The sequence below is a fragment of the Natator depressus genome, chromosome 6, assembly GCF_965152275.1.
Source record: "Natator depressus isolate rNatDep1 chromosome 6, rNatDep2.hap1, whole genome shotgun sequence".
NCBI lineage: Eukaryota > Metazoa > Chordata > Testudines > Cheloniidae > Natator > Natator depressus.
The window spans coordinates 121,311,554-121,333,405 of record NC_134239.1 but is presented as its reverse complement, the minus strand read 5'-3'; the positions used below and the strand labels follow the sequence as shown (position 1 = coordinate 121,333,405).

Below are 21,852 nucleotides of genomic sequence, written 5' to 3'. Positions count from 1 at the left end.
AATCCCGAAATGCCAGCTGTCTACCGGCAGCACCAGGGAGCTGTAGGTGCCCGTCGCAGTGACTTGCTAGCACACGTCCAATCGGACTGCGATCGCTGCCTAACTTCCCCCCCCCCGCCGCCCCCAGTGCGGAGAGCAGCCAGATGAACACATTTAAAATAGACTTAAAAGAAAAACACCCCCCAAAACTCGCAGCGATCAGGAGACAGAAAGCCAGCGAGCGAGCGGCGCCCCTGCCTTCGCTGGCACCAGGAGGGGGAAACAGAAGAAAATCAGCTCGATCCTTTGAATGGGGGTGACCCGGGGTAATGGAGTTGGAGTAATTAACGCGTCTCTTTGCGGCGCTTTCTTAGGCGGTATGTGTGTAATCAAATGCGGTTGTCCTTGGGACGGGCGGCAAGCAACGAATGAGTCCAATGCCGCCGAGTTAGCGATTTGCAGCGCGGCATCTGGAGCTTTATTGGGGGGGGGGGGGGAATGAAAGCCAAACAAAAACCAAAGCAAAAGTAAAACAACAACAATCGCCCCCCCCCCCTTCAGTCCCTGCCCCTTTGCTCTGCTCTTCTCTCACTTTTCGGGAGGTCCTGCTGGCTCAGAGGCGCCCCAGAGAAGCCGGAACTGAAGTGGCCGCTCCTTGCTGGGGACAGAGCCGTGCCCAATTCCCGGCGTGCCCAAGAGAATTAGAGCCTAGAATTGGAGCAAAGCTTATGCTCAAATAAATGGGTTAGTCTCTCAGGTGCCACAAGTCCTCCTTTTCTTTTTGCGAATACAGACTAACACGGCTGCTACTCTGAAACCTAGCATAGATCCAGCCACCATCCCTCTTTTTTAGGAGCCCTGACACATTTATTTTGGGGGGGAGGATGAGTCCTGGCTCTTTGTACCCCCCTCCCACTCGATACAGATCTGTGCACACAATACTTAACTCCGAAACGATGTAAATATCCCGGTGGAGACACCGCCACCCCATCCCTCAGAATGCCGTTCAACACAAGCAGTAACAATAAATATCGAAAATCAGCTCCCCCCGCCCCCATTCGTCCCCACACTATTTAGTAACCTTAATCCCCCTTGGAAGAAATCGAAAGATAATTCTTCCCCGTGTATCCTGGGCCAGAAGGAATTTTTTTTTTCCTGAGTCGAAATCATTTTGTTTTTAAAGGGGGGGCAGTAAACGGGGACGGGGGGGGGGTGGAGTGGGGAGGCCTTGGAGATGCAGTTAAATAAAATACAGCGCCCGAGAAACTAGTGAAAAGCGGGGCTAGGTCTGGAACGATATTCCAAGCCCCAGGGCTTGCCGTGAAGATCCAGTCTCGCCGCAGAGCCTGAAACTGACCGTGCTTAGATCTTGTGGGGCAGTGTGAATAAGGGAGCTCCCTTCCCCGTAGATAGGGGACCGCATGAGGCGAGCTCTCCGCTCGAGTCTAATAACTTTGGAATAATCGCACGGCCAATAAAAGAAGTGGCAGAAATGGACGGTGTTACTTAAATAAACAAGGGTCTCTTTAAAATTCTCATCCACTTCAGATGTCTAAAGTAAGATTGTGATGATTTTGTCACGGTTTGGTAAATTTACCCCTTTAAGAGGCTTTCATAAATCCCAGAACACACCTTCAGCCAGATTTGAATATAGATTTAGGTTTTAAAACCCAGAAGCTGGGAACACCGCTTTATCAAAGAGAATTTCCCTTTAGCTTAGCAATGTGCTGGAATGGCTCTTGCAAAGATTGGATCTGAAAGGGGGGAAAAAAAAGGGGGGAACCTTCTTTCTGGAGGAATTCTGCACAGACTTTGCAGCAGCTTCTGGCTTCAGTTTTCCTGCAGCTAATGGGAAAGTTGCAAAAACTGGTTCTCCAGCTGTAAGAACTTGCGTTTTCTTTCTTTCTTTTTTTTTTAAACTTTCCAATCTCTTCTTTTCCATTTGGAAACCATTTCAGACCAGGTGCAGCCCCAGAAACCCAATCTAGCTCGGGATAAAGTGATAGTGAGTGGACCCTGCGTGTTGATCTATAAGAACTTGTGTCCTCTGAGAACCAAAACTCTACTTCTGGGATGAAAAACGCTCTCACTTCTGATTTGCAGTAAGTTCTTCAACTTCCACTACCAATTGTGTTAAATAGCCATTCATTTCCCCTCTCTCTGCATATATGTATGATCCATTCTCTCTCTTTCGCTCTCTATTTATTTGTGATTCCTTTGGTATTATTTCCCACTCTCAGTTGACTGTTTTGCAAGCGTTTATTGCGGTTTGTATTTATTACCCCGCTGGCTGATAGTTCTGAACTGCTCGGTTTAGTATCTGGTGACAAAAAGAAAGAGTTTATTATCGGAGACTTAAGCAAGCTTCCTTAAAACGAACCGATTTATGATTTGCCACCTTTCCGTCCCTGGTCGGATCCGGAGAGCAATGCATGGCACTCACTTAGCTTTTCCCTCAGCGGATTTGTGTCTAGTCAAAATATTCCACACTTCCCTTACAGTTTATCTGCAATCCAGCTGCGGTTTCCAACGCTTCTCCTGACCCCCTAAAAAACTTATTTGGGGGGGAGGGGGGTAGTGCGATTTAAACAGCCATTCACAAATACCACGAGCCACTTTTCAGAAATGTTACTAGTCCTTGCAATGTTAAAAAGAGCTCCCTTTTCATTTTGTCTCAGAGCTACATAGGCTCCTTTGGGGGTTTTGATTAGTCGCCATCCCAACCTCGATTAAACCAACTTTCATAATTTGTACGGGTGGGGGAGGAAATGGGGGGAGAAATCTGGCAATCTGGAAGCAGCCCGTTTTACAGCCCTCTATTTATACAAATGATACAGCGAGCGAGAGGGAACTACGCCCGAGGAAGGGCTGAACACGAACTAGGGTCCAAACCAGAAAAGTCTCCCTGAAATCAAGAAATAAATTCGCAGTGCGAATGTGAACATAACCAGAGCCGATCTTGTGTGTTTTCGGAGAGAGCTGGATGGGGGTTGTGCCAGACGAGTGTCCTGGGTGTGGGTCGGGTGCGAACGAGTGTGGAAATGTTCTGTGCATCCCCCGGGGAAGTGTGGGAGCCGGTGGGTCAGGTGTATGCGTGTGTGTTTGTTCATGAAAGGCGTTAACTATCCGCTTCCGTAATTTTCCTCTCTTGACCTGAGTTGCCTGGATGAGCAGCTCTGTGTAGCAAGCAGGTTATAGCTGGCAGTCCTGATATTAAAATAACGATTACACTCCAGTATCCAGCATGCTGGCAAACTTCATAGCCGGCTTGCGGGGGAGAAACAAAAAAAAAAGGGGTGGTGGTGGTGGGGTTTGTAAGAAAGAAGAAAATAAATCCCCAGCGAAGCTTGAAACGAGTCTTTCCTTTCTAATCTTTTACAGCCTTTATTTCCCGCATATGGGGGGGAAAAAACTTTTTTTAGTGAGACCCGCAAAGAACTTTTCCCTTCCTTTGGACTTTTGATTAGAACCCATCAGTTGCAGCCACATATATAAGAATCGATATAAAGTAATCCGTGGAGCTGGGATAAGGTTTTAATCGAAAATCTTCCTTACTATTCTTTGCAGATCTTCTTTAGCCGCTGGCTGGTGGAGAAACAAATACTCATTTAGCCCCCCCCCCCACCCTCAGCCCCACACAATGCAGAAAACTTGCAAAAGATCCGAAACCAACTGTTGTTACCCTGTGACTAAGAAATGAACCCTCGTATTATCTTCTTTCTTTCCCTGACTTACATCTATTGCTGGATGGTTTTTATCCACCCATCGCTAAACAGACCCTTGAAAACTATATCCATAGTTTCGTCTTTTAAATGGCACGTTGGAAATATTATTTGACCTGCAAAAGAAAGGGACGGATTTGTGTGTGTGTGTGTGTGGGTGTGTGTGTGTGGGGGGGGTGTGTGTGTGTGTGCTACCAAAGATCAAACAAGTAGAACACGGTCAGGAAACCGTCTAGTAAACGAAATCCTTTAATTTGCCAACGATTAAGGAAGGAATATCACACTTTTTAAACCCGTTTTTGTTTGTTTTTGTTAAATGCTGTCCAACTTAACTCGCTTCTTTCATTTCGGGAGATATTTATTTTCGAATGGCAAAAAGCAGCCTTTCCTCCTCACAAACTCGCGCTCGGTGTTTTGCTCAGAGGGAATGGGGGGGAAAGGCAGCGTTTTAAACAATACAGCCCGCTCCAATTTGTTTTGCCATTTGAAATTCATTGTAAAGCCATTCCGGCTCCCCTGTGTTCCTGCCTGATTAAACGGTGTTATTTGTCCCCCAAAGCTGCACATTATGGACGAGTGCAAGTCCATTTGAAAGCATCCGACTCGGGTTTAATGGACGCGAACTGGACTGAGTAAAAAGTTTGCCCGCGTAATTGCAGCGGAGACTCGACAATACTTGGGTTAATCGGGATTTGCTGTCTGATGAGTGCGTTTTAAAGAATGGACTCGGGTGGGTTGGTTTTTTAATCTGAAGGAAGCGAGCCTGCCTGGCCATATTTGAAACCCAAGCTGGCGTCTTATCTGTATGAAATTTCAATTTATTTAAAAGCCTGGTATTTAATAAACGGCGTGGGCCACATTTAGTTTGGGCAGTCCGCCCCCCCCCCGGTTGTACTTTCTCCGTAATCGTGTCTAATGAAAAAGTGGGATTTCCCCATTATTTGGGGGGGGGAGGGAGTGAAAATATAATGCATCTTCATTAGGCAAATTGACTGCTGTGCTCAAGACAGTTCTTAATTGAAAAGGCAACCTGGTTTAATGGTGTGGGTGAGGAGAAGATTACATACTTTATCCAAACACAAAGGCAATTCATAGCGAGGAGCAGCCTGCTGCCATGAACTCGAATGCAGTTGCATCCCTGTCAGGGTAACTGCCCATACCTGAGCCAGACAGTGAAATGCCCCCATCCCCCCCCAGGTCCACTGGCCGGCCGCTAATTTCACCCCGGAACAGGAGTGAGGACTGGCCACGTTGGTTCTGGTCCAGTGATAAACTGATCAAGAGCATAAGCGAGGCATGGATGGCCACCGATTTCTGGGTCGTTTTCACAATGGCAGCATCAAGCCGCAAGTTGGACAAATCCAGCTCGTCTCCTTGCGCATTTTAAAGGGACTTTAATTGGGGGGCCGGCCTCATTCCGGCCAGAGCAAGGCAGAAGTGGGGTTAGCATTTAATCGGCCGGCCGCCAACGAATGTGTGTCCCCCAAAGCCACAGACAAATCGTTTCTCTCATTCCCAGCCTTGCTAGAGATGATCCTTCATCTAAACCACGCCGGAGTTTAATGCATTTGTTTGGGGTTTTTTATTATTATTATTATTTTGAAATAAGCTTTCATTCCATGGTTTTGCTGAAAGCTACATTTATGCAGATCTTGGGGTTTGTTGGTTTGTTTTTTCCAAACCAAGCTTCTCTTTTCGGGTCAAAAGAGCCGTGACTCCAGTGTGAAATGTCTGACTAGAGAGAGAGAGATGGAAAGATACATGTAGAGGAGGTGGCTTTCCCTAAATGAAACAAAGTCGAGATCGATACAGCTCCTTCGGCAGAGAAGTCGATTTATGAATTAAAAATAAAACACAAACAAGCCAGCAGGTGTCAGTTCCCCTGCCCCACAATAAATCCACAACCACACTTTTTATGGCTGACTGTCGAGCGTCTCTCCTGCATTTTCACAGGTTTCAGAGTAGCAGCCGTGTTAGTCTGTATTCGCAAAAAGAACAGGAGGACTTGTGGCACCTTAGAGACTAATCAATTTCTTTGAGCAGAAGCTTTTGTGAGCTACAGCTCACTTCACTGTTCCTTTCCCGACACGACCCAGCCTCACTGGAGACGATTTGCACAGAAGTTTTCTGTAGGTCTTTGTAACATTCAAGACAAAAGCTGGGGGTGGGGGTGGGGGTGGGGGGGAGAGACACATCCTATCTCGGTCTATGGAAACCGATTTCTTTTCACTGCTGCTCCGGAGTTTAGCTCATCATTTCTTTCTTCTTCTTTGTTAATTGCACCGGGCGGAGTTAGGTTTAATCACTGGATCTGGCCGATGGGCCCCTGACAAGGTACAGAACAGCCCCACGCCACACGTGCCCTGCCCAGGTGCTCCTGGAAGACGCGTCGGGAGCTCAGGGGCAGTGGGGGTGAGTGGTAGGAGAAGGGCAAAGCTTTGTGGGAGATTTTTGCTGCCCCCGATCCAGCCCCGTCTTCCCAATGGCCTTGGTCCCTCCCCACCTGCAAGTATTCTCGCCGGCGGGTCCTGCAACCAGAAGGGTGGGGTCACCCCTGACCTTTCTCCTTCCCCCACCCCCACTCCAGGGGCTGCTGGCGGCGATCGCTGGCTGCAAACCTGGGGGAAGCAGGTTTCCAGGCGGGCCTATTGACGGATCCAGACGTCCCCGTCCCCCACTTGCAGCAATCAATCGCTCGCCTTAATTTTCAGGGGGAGGGAGAGGGAAGGGGGAAGCTGCTCATGGCAATCCCCAAGGGGCTGGGGGGTGGCCCAGGATTGCAGCTCCCCAAATAGGATTCACCCCCCCCCAATAACCCCGGGAGCTTTAGCCCACGCGCCCAGCTGGCTGGGGGGGGGGCTCCCCTGCCGGGGCTGGTTTCAGGCTGGGCCCCCGCTCTGCCAGCCCCTCGGCGCAGGGCTCTGGGCCCGGTCGGATCCGGCCACCGAGCCCCGGCCCACGCTGCTGGCAGCTCCCGGCCCTTCCCCAGCTTCAGTCCGGCGAGTCGGGTTCCCCGGAGCTGTTTTCCCCGCGCCGCGGCTCCCCCGGGCCTGAGCCCAGCCTGCGGGCCGCCAGCCGCGGGCTCAGCCCGCCTGGCCAACCCCCGCCAGGGACAGCTGCCAGGCCGGCTCCCGGCCCGGCCCGCTGGCTGCTCGGCCCCGGAGGAGAGAGGGGAAGGGACCGGCCAGCGCCTGGACAGCTCCCGCCCTCAGTCAGACAGAGCCCAGCCAGCTCCTGTCCTCAGACAGACAGACAGACACAGCGTGCCCCTCCAGCTCCTGTCCTCAGACAGACAGACAGACAGACACAGCGTGCCCCTCCAGCTCCTGTCCTCAGACAGACAGACAGACAGACACAGCGTGCCCCTCCAGCTCCTGTCCTCAGACAGACAGACAGACACAGCGTGCCCCTCCAGCTCCTGTCCTCAGACAGACAGACAGACACAGCGTGCCCCTCCAGCTCCTGTCCTCAGACAGACAGACAGACACAGCGTGCCCCTCCAGCTCCTGTCCTCAGACAGACAGACAGACACAGCGTGCCCCTCCAGCTCCTGTCCTCAGACAGGCAGAGCCCAGCCAGCTCCTGATCTCAGACAGACAGACAGACATAGAGTGCCCCACCAGCTCCTGTCCTCAGACAGACAGACAGAGCCCAGCCAGCTCCTGCCCTCAGACAGGTACGTGCCCGGCCAGCTGCTGATGTCAGACAGATAGGTAAGTGCCCAGCCAGCTCCCACAAGTTTGCAGACTGGCAAGGAATTTCCTTCCACACAGGGAGCCATGCCCCACCATTTCTCTCCCAGAGACAGATAGGGATGTGACCCTCTAATGCTCTTTCCCAGATAGAAGAGTGTTCCCCGCCTTCCAATGGACAGACAGAACACAAAGGGGTCTAACCTGCATGCGCCTTGAGATGCCCACACAATATGACTGTGAAATAACGATAAAGTGCCAGCTGGTTCTCTCCCCCAGATGGACAGACAGACAAGCTGTGGCCTGTTGGCTTGGAGGTTTTTCCTCCCTCTTCACTCTCCTGCAACATATTCCTACCCAAAGCATCTTGATTCCTTCAGGACCCGTTCCCTGCCCATCACCGGCACACTCCTCATTCCCTAGCTGATCTGCCCTGTAATCAATGCCTTTGGAATTCAAGTATGGGAGAGTGTAACTCTCTGCTCTCTGCTAAAGCCGGAGGGATGACTTCCCCTCCTCTCCCCCACCTTAGCTTGGGGGAGTGCTGCTCCTCCCCTTCCTTGGCTGGTGAGGTGAGGCTTTACCGCCAGGCAGCACCATTTGAAGTGGGAGCCGTTGTGTGGTTGAAGAGTTTCCGGGGCGTCCAGCTTTTCTGCCAATAGGGAGAGAGAGACCTTTGCTAGGAGTCCCCTGTCTATGTGCTCTTCTCTAAAGGAGGATCTGCTCCTCTTGGGCGAAAGACATAAATGAGACAGCATAGCTAGATTTCATGAAAAATCACTATCTTCTGAAATGTCCCGACCGCTAAAATTGCAGGAAATTGCATCCGGCATTTCAAACTTTCTCTGAAAGGCTCCTTGCATTTCTACAGTTAGCTGGTTTTACATCAAGAGCCTAGGATGAATTATCAGTAGACACTGGGAAGAAGCTGGTCTTGTTCCCATTTTCTTTTCTTGGCTGTGTCCTGTCACCACAAGACAATGCAGTCCCCACCTCAGGTGGAGGGCATAGTCTGATCTGCTTTAACCACTGCCACTCACTCCTGACTCTATCGCTTGGTGCAAGACAGAACGCTCTGAAAAGCGTTCTCGTTCCAGAGCAGAAATACAGTTGCCCTTATGTAGCGGAAAATCCTCTGTTCCTGTAACCCTTCATTGTGACCATTTCTTGGCGCCCGTGGCCAAGATTTTCTAAAGTGACTAGTGATTTTGGCAGACTCAGGTGACGGGCATGTCACCTGAGATGACGTAAAGAGGCCTAAATTTCAGAAATTGCAGAGAACCCAACTTCTGAAATTCAGGCCCCTTTAAGGTTTCTCAATCTGAGCACCCAAAACCTGAGGTTCCCAATATCACTAGTCACTTTTGAAAATCTTGGCCATATGCGACTGTCCCCATATAGCTTTTCAGTGTCCCAGGCTGAGTGCATGGGTCAGAACAATAATATCTCCTCTGGGATTCTCAATTCTCAGCTTCTCACAATGTCTTGACTTGCCAATGTCATGCATCTTTCCCTCTTACTGCTTTAGAGAAAGAAGAAATGTGAAATTTAATATGCCCTGATGCCACCTTAGTCAGTACCATCACTTTGGTAAAACACACAGGAAAGCAGAAACTGTGGCCAAATCTTGCCCTTTGTAAGATCCATGCATTTAACCTCAACATAGCTGTTTGTGACCAGGGCAGTCGAGTTCATATTGTACTCCATTCTTCGATTTATACACACCTGAGCTTGGGGCTCAGGCTTCGATAAGGTTTCTGTATCTGCACTTTTCCTGCATGCCACCATTGTTTAATCTATACATACAATATGCACCTACCATATATGTGTCTATGCTTTTGTACCTGCGATGAGCAACCCAGAATTCGTTCCCTAGTCATTTCTTTACTGCACACAATACTGACTTTCACAGAGAGTGTACTCACAATGTTTTACTGAGATGGCAGAGTTCAACATATTCATTGTCAAGAAATGCAAAATATTGAATAGATGCAAAATCCGCACCGCTATATCATAGTTGTGATGGTTACAATCACAAAATAAACATAGCCCAGCCATACAACATATCCAGTACGTGTTACACTACATTGTATATAAACAATTTCCATTCTGTGGTGCTCCCTCACACTTAGAATCATAGAATCTCAGGGTTGGAAGGGACCTCCGGAGGTCATCTAGTCCAACACCCTGCTCAAAGCAGGATCAATCCCCAACTAAATCATCCCAGCCAGGGCTTTGTCAAGCTGGGCCTTAAAAACTTCTAAGGAAGGAGATTCCACTTGCTGGGAAACAGTTTAATAAAAAGAAGACTGTTTAAACTTCTATACGTAATGCCCAACATTTGGTTAATTATTATATGAAGATTATTGCTCATGAAGAAAATGGAGAATGTTATCCATACCATTGGCCATACATTGCCCCGCCTTAATTATTCATGGGAGTCTTCCAGTTTGAGATGTACAAATTATCAGTGATCAAATACAAAGCTACTTAAAATTCAAAAAAAAAAAAAATTGCATTGCATTATGGTCTCACAGACAAGCCCATTTTCTGGAAAAGGGGTGCAACTTTTTCGTGGAAAGATGGGCCACTCTCCCAATGAAAATGGGCTTGGTTTTGAGGAGAAATATTTCTGAGCCGAATGAGCCCCATAGTTCTCAAGCAAAGGTGGCTTTCACCTTGAAACAAGATCATGGGCAAGTTTGCGTGCTTCTGAGGCTAATATGCCTAGTTTCAAATGCTGCCAAAATCGAGGAGGTGCAAAAGCATGCACAAAAGGAAATGGCAAATGCATGAATGCAAAATTCTGAACAACGACATTTTCACACATCTCTACACTCAAGGGAGAAAAGGGACCTTAAAAAAGTGAAGTCAAGGACTGCTCTGTTTTGGAAGGCTACTGAGCCAGAATCAAAATATCTGGGAGCGATTTGGTAATAGGGCATGGACTTCGTTATGGGTGAGGGAGCTACCTATGTAGTTTTTTTCTCTGGCTGCATCCCTGTAGTATCTTAATAATCCTCACAGTACTCCTGTGATCCAGGGATGTATCATCCCCATTTTACAAATAAGGAGCAGAGGTATTGTCCAAGGTCACACAGGAAGTCTGTGGGATAGCCAGGAACTGAATCCAGACCTCCTGACACCCAGTCCACTGCCTTAAACACAAGACCATCCTTCCTCCAGGCTCCCTTGTGTCTGCATTATCACCCCAAGGAGAAAACGATTCACACCAGCTCATTCCAGAGATGGAATTTTGCATGCGTAACAACGACCGTAAATGTGTGAAAAATGAAACACCGCTTACTTGGTTTGTGGACCCAGGGAGAAATGGGCAAATGGGCAGCTCCACATGATGTTCCAGAGTGCTAAATTTTTCCCCGATTTAGCTGAAAGAAGTGTAAAAACTCATGTGGCTACACATCTGAGGCAGTTCGGGAGTGTAAATGATTCATTCCAAAGTCAATTGCAACAAACCCTCATATCAAGCACTATTTTTGCGCTCACTCCACTTATTACAGCTACGATTGACTTCAATGGGAGTGCTGCACCTAGGACGAGGCAGCGTGGGTATGTCTACACTACATTGTCAACCTGAGACCTGGGCTTGTTGACGCAACATTTCCACGCCTGACCTGGAGCATCCACAGTGCATTGTAAACCTGGGTTTACAATCCCTGGACTCAGTTCTCACAACCATGCTAATGCGTCCGTACTGCAGTGTGCCGACCTTCTGACTCGGGTCTGTGGTTTGAGCTGTGTCTACACTGCAAAATGACAGGGCTTAGACCTGAGTCACAGTGGGACTTGGACTCTGACTTATCCCACTAGTAGGGTCCTAGGACCCAGGTCCAGAGTGCTTTCTGACCCGAGTCAGACTGATTTGGGTGTGGATGGAAGCGGGTGGGGTGACTTGAGTTCAAACCTGAGTCAGAGCCCGGGGTTAGTATGCTGTTTAGACATACCCTGTGTGGACATAATCTGAGTCATTAACCCCGTGTTTCAGATGGGGGCACACAACTAACCTATGTACTTTTGCTAAAACCACTCACTTTTAGCCCTGTTTGGAGAGCAGCCATTGCAAATACATGGCCCAGAAAGTCCACACTTTTCAGAAAATGGAAGAACAGCGGTGAATCAAACATTAGGCAAGCCGGAAAGCACTGCTCATGCACCGCTCTCCTGGGCAAGAGGGGGACACAGCTACTCTGCAGAACTGGATTTCACCCTCTTGCATGAAGTGGTGAAGATGGGGTACTGGGGCAAGGGAGTAATAGGGTGTCTCATGCCCTCTCTGCTCCCTTGCACCAGCACACAAGACAGGCCATGACCTTGCTCCATAGCACTTGAAATTTACCCCTAACCAATTTGAAAGTCACAGCTACACATTTTTTCTTTGGATTGCATCTTTTCCTAATAGATTTACTTCCTTGCTTCCTTTCGGGCACCACCACCAATTTGTCCAGGGTGAAGGCTATTGGGAACCTGATGGTGGTCATCCCAGTAGACCCAGAGGGTGCAATGTTTTGTCATGGAATGATGGCTGCCTTAATTTTAGGTCACATGATTGTTTTGTGTATTAAGGGAGAAAGCAGGGAATACAGCTGTTGGGGCCAGATCCAAAGGCCACTGAAATCAATGAAAATATTCTTACTGACTTCAATGGGCTTTGGATCAAGCCTTTAGTGATTATTTGTTTCCCAAATCATTCACCAAGTAGTTGCCACTGAATAACATCTCCAAATCCACCAGATTTTGCTTCCAAATTCTATAGTTAGATTTTTTTTCACTCTTAAGGTCCTAGCAGAGCTCATCCTGCTCCCCTTCTCTCGCTCCTCTCCTAGTATTTAAAATCATTGCTCCAAGGTCTCCATCTGTACTGTTTAAATGGTGCAAACTCTGCATGCTAAATCCTTGGCGTTCTTAAGCCCCCTGGGCCTGGACAGAGTTCCCAGCCTGCGTTAGCGTCCCAAAGACACAAACTTCAAGCTGAGCTTCCTACCAAGCTGGCTGGTTTTAGGGTTTACCATGCAAGACTCAACAGCCCCTCTCTTGACATAGGGACTCTCCACCTTTTATCCTCTTGAGCTGGAGCTAATGAGAGCCTCCTTGTCTGGCTGCCAAATGAGTCAGCAGAGTGGTCCCGCATCTCCATGCAGACCTCAAGTCCCTTAAGTGCCTCCAAGTGTGCAGGTTTTGGTCGTGTCCGTGCTAGGTTTTGTTTCGCGGGGGAGGGGAAACTCCCACTGTTGCACCGTCCCAGAGGAAGCCCCCACCCCACCCCCGCAGTGGTTTCAACAGTGGAAGAGCTAGAGTAGACACGGAACAGGTGTTCATTCCATTGTATCCTCTCAGAACAGGACCTAGACATCATGGGGAGAGAAGGGGATGTGCCCCCATGATACTAGGGGGCTCTTGCAGTTGCTACCATCTATAAAGTTTCATCAGATTGGTAGTGCAATGATGGGGCACTACCCCCGCTCCCCCCCCCCCCCCAAAAAAAAAAAGAATGCAGGAAAAGCCTTTGAGAATGGCAAACAATAAGGAAATCTCTAGATTAGGCAGCTATTCTTAAGAGCTAATTATATTCGAAGGGCAAAGAAATCTATTGCAAGTACAGCATCTTAAAAGACAGGAGACAGGCTTCAACTAGACAAGACAGAGGTGACATTTTATTCGTGATTTTCTGTGGTCCCAGAATGCTGGGATGTGGTCCCAGAATGCTGCCTGATTTGTTTCAGACACATACAGAGTTTGGCCAATGACAAATAAACCTGTTTTACCTTAATAGGGTGTGTGCAGAGGCACGAACAATATGAGGCCTATATTTGCGGGTCCTGGCATATGGATTTTTCACACTCAGAGGTGTGCCACAGGACTCTTTGTCGCTTTTACAGATCCAGACTAACACGGCTACCCCTCTGATACAAAAGGAAATGCAATTTAAAAAAAAAGGACAAGACAACCCAGACAGTCCATCAGCAGCCTAACCATGCCACAGACCCAGAGGCAACTCCAAAGTCCCCAGTACAACCGCCTGTTCCATTTGCCAAAGAGCCAGCTGCTGCAGCTTGGAAGAATCTCTTCCACAGCTTGGTGTCTAGGTCCTGTGATTGCTGTCCAAAGAGCAGTGGTGTGGCATGCTGGGATAAATGGAATTGCAGCATCCCAGTACAATATCCACCCCCGCCCCCCACTTTATCATGTTAAAAAGTTGCTTACCATTTTTGATTTCTATATAAACTGCATAAAGCACAAAAGCACATTTCCACTGGCATGAAGAAAATTGTGAAACTGGGGAAAACTATTAATTAAAAGTAAGTTTGCGTCCATTCCACTAAGGTCGGGATACTAACATGACCAACTTTTACCTTACCATCAACAGTGGTGAGGCATAACTAACTGTATTTGTTATCTGAGAGAGACCAACTGATGATCTGAACTGGGATGCTTGCATCCATACTGCAGCATATGGGCAAGATCCTTGGCTCGTGTAACTTGGTCTAGCTCCATTGACTTCAGTGGAGCTATGCTGGTTTACACCATCTGAGGATTTGGCCCCATGCATCCCTATCCAGATTGTTCTGATCCCAGGGAAAGTGGAGCAACCTGTCTTTCAAGCATGAGAGTCAGTCGCAAAATTATTTGGCGATGCTGGTTCTGTATGGCTGAAACCTGGTTCCATGAAGCCGAGGATAGGAGTAAAGATTATATATGTTACACTTTCCATTCAAAAAATACAAAGCAGCTCTTCATTTTAAAAGGATTGATTTAAGTAGAGCAGGCCAGCTTCGCAATGAAATGCCTTTGACTTCAGCGGAGCTGTACTGATTTCCATCAGCTAAGAAGGAGGCAGCCTAGGTACAAACTAGACTGTTCCCTTTCTATGTGGCATAATACAAACATGAGAGGCTCAGACCAGTGAAGCCAATGGGAATTTTGCTACTGCCCGTCCAGTGGAGCAGAATCGGGCCCTTGAGGGATAGGGCATTTAGAGACCCAGCTCTCCTGTTTTTTGTAGACTGTGATGAGCTGAAGCACTTCTCTGGCAAACCTATTTTTCTTTTCGCAGCCCTGGTTTTCTTTTTAAATTGTGCTGTACATATTGGGTACTTAAAATACTAGGGTAAATGCAGGACAAAAAGCAATGGGGGGGGGAGGAGGGAGGAGGAAGGAAGCTTCCCTTTTTTAGTGAGACCGAGACTAATTCAGTGTAAAAGCCCCTACAAGGTACAGTAGAAATGAAAGCATAACGTAAAGCACAATCATAGCATTCTATAGACTTTCCTGTTATTGGGCTACAGTCTACACACTCAGTGTGGCCGCTTTCTAAGCAATCAAGGGTTGCCATGTTGCCTGCTTTGAAATAAAAATAAAGATCCTTCTCCATCATTATTTTCACTGGATTCTGTTCCTGCGAAAGTCGTTGCCAAAGTGGCCAGTGCCGGGTTCCGCCTGTTGCTCATACGTGGTATAGCTTTACAAAAACATAAAGGGACAGCTCCTCAGAATCCAAAGGACAGGGTCTGGCCCAGAGCCCTCATGGAAAAGGAAGAGGCAAACAACCGACCGTTACAGCAGAACGAGCAATGGAAATGGCTTAAAGTGAAGGCAGTGTTCATCTTTCTCTCCTGTCTGCTTTGTAAGCAATCAGTTTGCACATTAAAGATCAGGGTAATATGGAGGGTCGTTATGGTCTGCTCCTTGGGCTGTGAGCTTCTCAGCTCTCACAAGTAGGGTTGGGCCAGGTGATTAGTTTGCTGAAGTTTCCCAGGGTGTAGGGCCTGTAGGAGTGATGAGTCTGCCTTTTGGGAAGATGGGGTGGAGCAAAGCATCCCACTGTTCCAACTCTACCTGTGGTCCTGCAGTAAGCTACTGCGCCCAAAATGGGCAACACTGGTAGGGAGCGTGTAAATCAGCACATTCCCTGGGCAGCTTCTCTCGGCGAGTGTCTGCAGAACTCTGAGTGCAGCAGAAGCCCCAGGGAGGGTGGCGCTATGAACACCATTATCTCTCTGCTGGGGGGGGAATGGTTCTCCGGGTACAGGAACCCCTGCTGGCAATTTGTAGGTCTGGATCATCAGAAGTTAATTAAATCCCGCAATTTGGGATCCTTTGTGTTGACAGGTGCTATATAAACAAAAGGTCGCCTTCTTCATAGCTCACGGCTCAAAATGTCTGGCTTGCTTTCATTGACCGAAGACACTTTTCTACTAACAGAGTTTGATTTATTAATTACCCTAGAAAAATGACACTTTTGATATATATTTACCTAGAAATAGGGTTATAATGTAAGTATTTTAACTAGTTATATATTGACCAGGAGCTACAACAGGTGATTAACAATAAATGTCCTGTTTATATTCATTTTATAAGTCTGGATAGTTGTAGGCTACCTACTTTTGCTGTCATTGGCTGGGAGTAAATAAGCATAATGCACATACCCCTTTTTAGTCAATCGGGAGGCTGAAAGATATGGTTTATGACATTAAAAAAAGGGGAGAAGCACACTGACAGTATTCCAAACATTGATTCATGTTAATTCAAGGAGATGGATATAGACTAAGATTACTATGCTAAAGAGGAGGCATTTAATTTTTTAATAAATTACAATTTATTAAAATTTAATAAATTACAATTACTTTTACATAACCCAGGCATTATCCACTGCATCTTACTTACAATACTCTGGCTTTATGGTTTGTTAATTAGCAGATGTTTTCTTCCTTTTTTTTCTTCCATAGTTTTAAAAATTAATCTTGGATGCTTTATAGCATTTCTCTCTCTCTGTATATATATAAACACACACACACACCTCCCCAGTCAGTGGTATAGTAGGGAGAGCCTCTTAAACTGGTCCAGACATCAGCTGTTATATTAGTGCTTGCTCGATAAAGCTTCTCTATTCTATAGTTAGTTTGCTTCTGAGGGTGCTAAGGCTTTACAATATGCACTGAGATTTTGATAAAATCTCATCAAAGGCTGCTAAAAGATCTCCTTTATCTATTCTGATTGGCTTGATTACATTGATTAATGAAACACTGGAGAATTGTAAGTGATGGGGATTAAATAATGCAATTAGTTTTCATAATTTTAGTAAAAAGTAGAATTAGGTTGGAACAAAGGGGAAACCAGAGAGCAATGTTCAGTGTACAGTATTTATGATAAATCATAATTCCTTAGTTGGCCCCTCAGAATGTTGGCATTTTACAGCCTCCCAGGTGAATGAATGCTTGGGAGGAAATACAAGTCTGCAGTCTTCAAAGGTTAACACCAAGGTTAGTTTTAGTCCTGAATCATAATGTGCATGTGTAGTGAGCTTGGTAACGGTGGAAACCAAAGCAGTCATCCAAGGAGTCTTGTAAGAAGCCCAGTAGATAGGAAGTTGGTTTGCTGGATACTGTACTTACCACCTGGTAGTTCATTTTTCATTTTCAGGAGAAGAGGTTTTGTCAGTTAAAAGGGAATTTATTTACTCTCAATGGGTTAAATGGATGCAAGAATCTGATGCAGCAGTGGTGTTGTGTGCAAGGATATAGTGAAACAATTAACACAGCAGCTAATGAGACTCACTATAGTGCCAGCTGTTTACTTCAGTCTTGGAGGCTCAGTTTTTGTAGAGACTCATTGGGGCAGACCCTGAGTTAGTGTAACATACCAGAACTCTGCTGAAGTCAAATCCAGCAGAGGATTTTCCCCCTTTATGACCTACCTTGTGAGAGCTCGGAGAGCTGTGGAATTCAGCATTAAAACCAGCATGGACTGGAGGACAACCATCATTGCCATGACTATGGCCATAGAAAACAAAAGAGAAGCCAAAAAACCTAAGAGGAACCAAAAGAGGCCAAGGGAGAGAAAATTAAATTTCTCAGCTTAATGGTTACTGTCCAATCTGTGCTCAGTTCAGAAGTGAAAAAGAATGAAGGTATTTCTAGAAGCCAGTCCTGTGAAGTCCCTCTGGAATCTCAGAGTTAAGCAGAATTCTTTCCTTCTCGCCACTGATAAAGATCCCACAGGTCAAATTAGACCCTCAATTCTGTGCAAGCCCACTCTCTTCATGTATGTCCCATAACTAGTACTGTGTGAATAATGGATTTTTCTGTTTGCTGGACGTTCAAAATAATTGGGAAAAAATCATTTTGGCTAGAAGTTGAAGCTAGAAAAATTCAGATGGGAAATAAAGTACAAAATTTTAAAAGGGTAATCAACTATTAGAAGAACTTACCAAGGGTTGTGGTCGCTTCCCCATCAGGGCAATTTTTAAATCAAGATTGGATATTTTTCTAAACGATGTGCTCTAGTAGTTCAAACAGGAATAAATTCAGAGAAGGCCTCCGGTCCGTGTTATATAGGAGGTCATCTTAGATTATCACTGTGGCCTCGTCTCACCTTCTTATCTATGAATGAAGAAGCGATTATTATTATTTTTTTTCAATTTTTGGCAAATAAAAAAGTAAAAAAAAAAGTTTTGAGTCAAACAAAATGTTTTGTTCCACCTGTAATGAAACATTTTGTTTTAGTTTCAAGCATTTTTCTTTTATTCTTGGCATTTTTTAAAGTTAAAGAAAATTTTAAAACAAAAAGTCATTTTGACCTGAATACTGGAAGCATTTCATTTAGAAAAGGTTGACTGGAAACATTTAGACTTTTTCAGAATGTTGGCTTATTTGTGTGCTTTTCTGGTGGTTGATTTTTTTTTTAATTGGGGGGATTTGTTGTTTTGTTTTGTTTTTGCTGATGAACAATTTAATGACAGGTTTCAGAGTAGCAGCCGTGTTAGTCTGTATCCGCAAAAAGAACAGGAGGACTTGTGGCACCTTAGAGACTAACAAATTTATTTGAGCATAAGCTTTCGTGAGCTACATACAGCTCACTTCATCGGATGCATTCAGTGGGAAGTGGTTACCTAGTGAGGTGTTGGAATCTCCTTCTTTTGAGTTTTTAAGGTCAGGCTTGACAAAGCCCTGGCTGGGATGATTTAGTTGGGGATTGGTCCTGCTTTGAGCAGGGGGTGGGACTAGATGACCTCCTGAGGTCTCTTCCAACCCTGATATTCTATGATTCTGTGATAAACTTCCAGTGCATTCCCACAATTCCCATGTGCACCCAGAAGCAGACATGGTCTCCCACTGAATGCATCCAATGAAGTGAGCTGTAGCTCAGGAAAGCTTATGCTCAAACAAATTGGTTAGTCTCTAAGGTGCCACAGGGACTCCTTTTCTTTTTGCGAACAATTTAATGAAACTGACGCAAATTGGCAAAATGTTTCAGTGTTGCGGAGTCTGCATTTATTTGCCGAAAAAAGTTACAGCCAAAAAAATTTACCAGCAACACCACCATTGCCTTCACTGGATTTGCACTGGGTGGGACATATTGGGGCATAGTACATTGATGACGTACAAGAAGGGGTAGAGCCCTGTTCACTTTCCCTTAGTTCTGTTGGCTTTGCAGAGCTAATAGAAGTAAAATGGAATAAAAACGTATTTTTGTCACTGAAGCCAGCTGACCTGACTCTGAATGCTCTGGGTGGACAGCTGCTCAGTAAGAAGGTGCCTTCCTTCCCCTGCCCTCCCCCACCCCCCCGCACGTTAAACTATTACATCGTTTGCTTCAGTAGGCTTCTTTGTTAAACTTATTCTATAACTTTACCATACCTCCTACGAAATAGCTTTTCTAGCATTCCTTGCTTATGATTTATATCTTAAAATGAAGATCATACCTGTCCCCTGCTATATCTGCTAACGTGCAAGGAGATGGGGGGTATACTGTTATTAACTCTTTTACTGCTGGATTCCTATCCATATTCCTGTGCCTCTCTTTTAAATGGCCATCCATTGAAATGTATAGAATATTTAGACAGGCCAGATATGATCAGGTAGTGTAGGAGGTACTGTATATGCAAGCCACAGTATCCTGGCATAGCATGATTGGCATTAGTCAAGTGGTTACCTTGGAATCAGGACTTTTGGTTTCTGTTCCTGGTTCTGTTCCTGCCTGCCCATGTGATCATGGGCAAGTCACTTAACCTCTCTGTGTTTCAGTTTCCCCATCTTTAAAATGACTGTAATAGTGTTTGCATCTCTTACAGGGAAGTCATGATTCTTAATCACTGTTTGCAAATGCATCTGGAGAGTCTTGCATGAAAGATGCTGTATAAATGCAAAGTGCACACAGAATATCAATTCTAATGGGCATTTATTTGTGTTCCTATCTAGGTATATCTTTATATCTTGTTTACTGTAGCTGTGCACTAAGCTGTTACTTCAAAGCATTTTCCTTGAATAATGATGATCAGTAAACTGCATAACTGCTTCATTAAATACATCACTTCTCCCTCATAGTATCATTCTGAGAAAGAAGAGGCGACAAGCATAAATTGCACGGTTAGAATCCAGATCTGATTTTTGAGGTAGCAGGCAGCCAGGAAATTTAGATCCAGATTCCAGCCCTCCTCAGCCCCAAAGTTTAGGGGGGTTTGGAGTCAGGTTTTTTTGTCTGGGGCCCTCTCTATTGGCAAGCAAATGCTCTGAGAATCAGTGTCTCTAATAAGGCCCACAGTCCAATTAATATATTCCACCTTACACTGTTAGCCACTTTAAAGTGTGGTCCAGTACCTTGGATAGATGCTCAGATGCTGCAGTGGTGGGCATGCTATAAGAAACTAAATAGAATAGGTTTCCCCGTCACTTCCTTTTTGGGGACTTTTCGCTTTCTCTGTGCTCTTAGCTGCAGTGCATGGGTGGTCTGGCAGACAGGACACAGGACTGGAGCGCCAGAGACCTGGATTCTATTCTGGTCTCTGCTAGGTGACCTTGTCCAGCTCACTTCCCCTCACTGTGCCTGCATTTCCCCTGTGTCCATCTTGTCTGTTTAGACTGCAAGCTCTTCAAGGCAGGGCCTGGCTGTGGTATGTGTTTGTACAACAGGGCCCCGATCTCAGCTGGGTCCTCTGCGATTGTCTGTAATACTGATCATACAATATTTTGGAACTAGTAATAAAAGAACCCCCTTTAAGTCCGCCTTGAAATGAATATGGTACAGGCATTGAGGGAACTGGATACAGAAGCACAGCCATTTGACTCCCGCCTTTTCAGACAAAGGCAGCAGCTTTGGTCTCTACCACGCTGTGGAAACGAGCTCATGGCTTGCCACTAGGTTATTTACATGCAGTGCAGCCCATCACCATGGCCTGTACATGCAGGAATAGACATATAATCTTTACCAGACCCAGTCTACTCACTGTAGAGTGCCTATGGCCCAAACTGATTATGAGTTATGTGCACTTGGGGTTGGCGCTCATGAGATCGGCCATACTGGGTCAGACCAAGGGTCCATCTAGCCCAGTATCCTGTCTTCCGACAGCGGCCAATGCCAGGTGCTTCAGAGGGAATGAACAGAACAGGGAATCATTGAGTGATCCGTCCCCTCTCATCCCCCCATCCCTCCAAATGGTTGAGATAAGCTACCTGTTCTCTTAAAACAAGCACCAGTATCAGATCTAGTTTTATGAAATATCTGGGCCTCGATAGTGCACGCATGACCTAGCACGGTTTGCAACAGGGAGCTCCAGTGTGAGTGGGAGCTCTGTATGGTTGCAAGCAAGCAAATATCGGAGCGTAGTCTGCACTGAAGAGAAATAAGGCTCAAATCGACTGTGCACCCTTCCCTAGGGTGACCAGATAGCAAGTGTGAAAAATCAGGACGGGGGTGGGGGGTAATAGGCGCCTATATAAGAAAAAGCTCCATATATCGGGACTGTCCCTATAAAATCGGGACATCTGGTCACCCTACCCTTCCCCCTCACTGTCAAGGGCCCAGGGAAAAGAGGATTGGAGCTTGAGTAAAGAAAGGGTGTGGCTGTGGAGATATGGGTTTGAGAGTGATTCTCACCCGGAAAATGAAGCACCAACACAGGGCTTCAATCCCCCCTTTGCCTTTCCTCTTGCTGCGAGGGAGCAGTTACTTGGCAGACACACAGGAGCGCTCTCACTAACATAGGTTTGGGTTCAATTGCATTCCCTGCTCTGGTTAACACTTTTACCTGGTGTTCATAGGCGCAAGGCTCTATCCTTCTGCGGCTCGAACCCCGGAGAGCTCTTATCTTGAGAAGCCTGGCCAGCGTATAAAGAACTGACTGTCGAGCTGCCCGGGGTCAATGCGTATGCACATTTGCAACTGCACTGCACTTGCAACCATTCCTGTGCACACAAAACCGGGCATATGCAAGCACAAGTGATGAGCTAGGTAATGAAATGATGAGCTTCGTACGCAAGCGAGAGGATGGTGCACGCACTCCTTTTGCATGAGCAACAGAGGCTGTAACCTTTGAAAATGTGACTCAGATTGTACAGCAAGATATTTGCAGGGTGTGCTGGTGGCAGATTGTCTGAGTGCTGTGCCTCTAAAACCATTGTGCCTGCCAAAGATGCAGCTCATGAGGCCAAGCGAGAGAGCAACTA

General features: G+C 46.4%; 1 long non-coding RNA gene across 4 annotated transcripts in view; it reads left to right on the top strand.

Moving 5' to 3' along the window:
* Positions 1 to 199: 199 nt before the first annotated feature.
* Positions 200 to 21,852, top strand: part of LOC141989592 (uncharacterized) — a 136,601-nt gene continuing 114,948 nt past the window's right edge. Inside the window, exons 1-2 of one of the 4 annotated variants that reach the window (XR_012640010.1) lie at positions 200 to 356; positions 1,938 to 2,081. This is a non-coding gene — a long non-coding RNA (uncharacterized LOC141989592). Of the gene's footprint in view, positions 357 to 1,472; positions 1,537 to 1,679; positions 2,082 to 21,852 lie in introns of those variants that run through there. The other 3 variants (XR_012640011.1, XR_012640009.1, XR_012640012.1) reach the window with 3 other exon arrangements.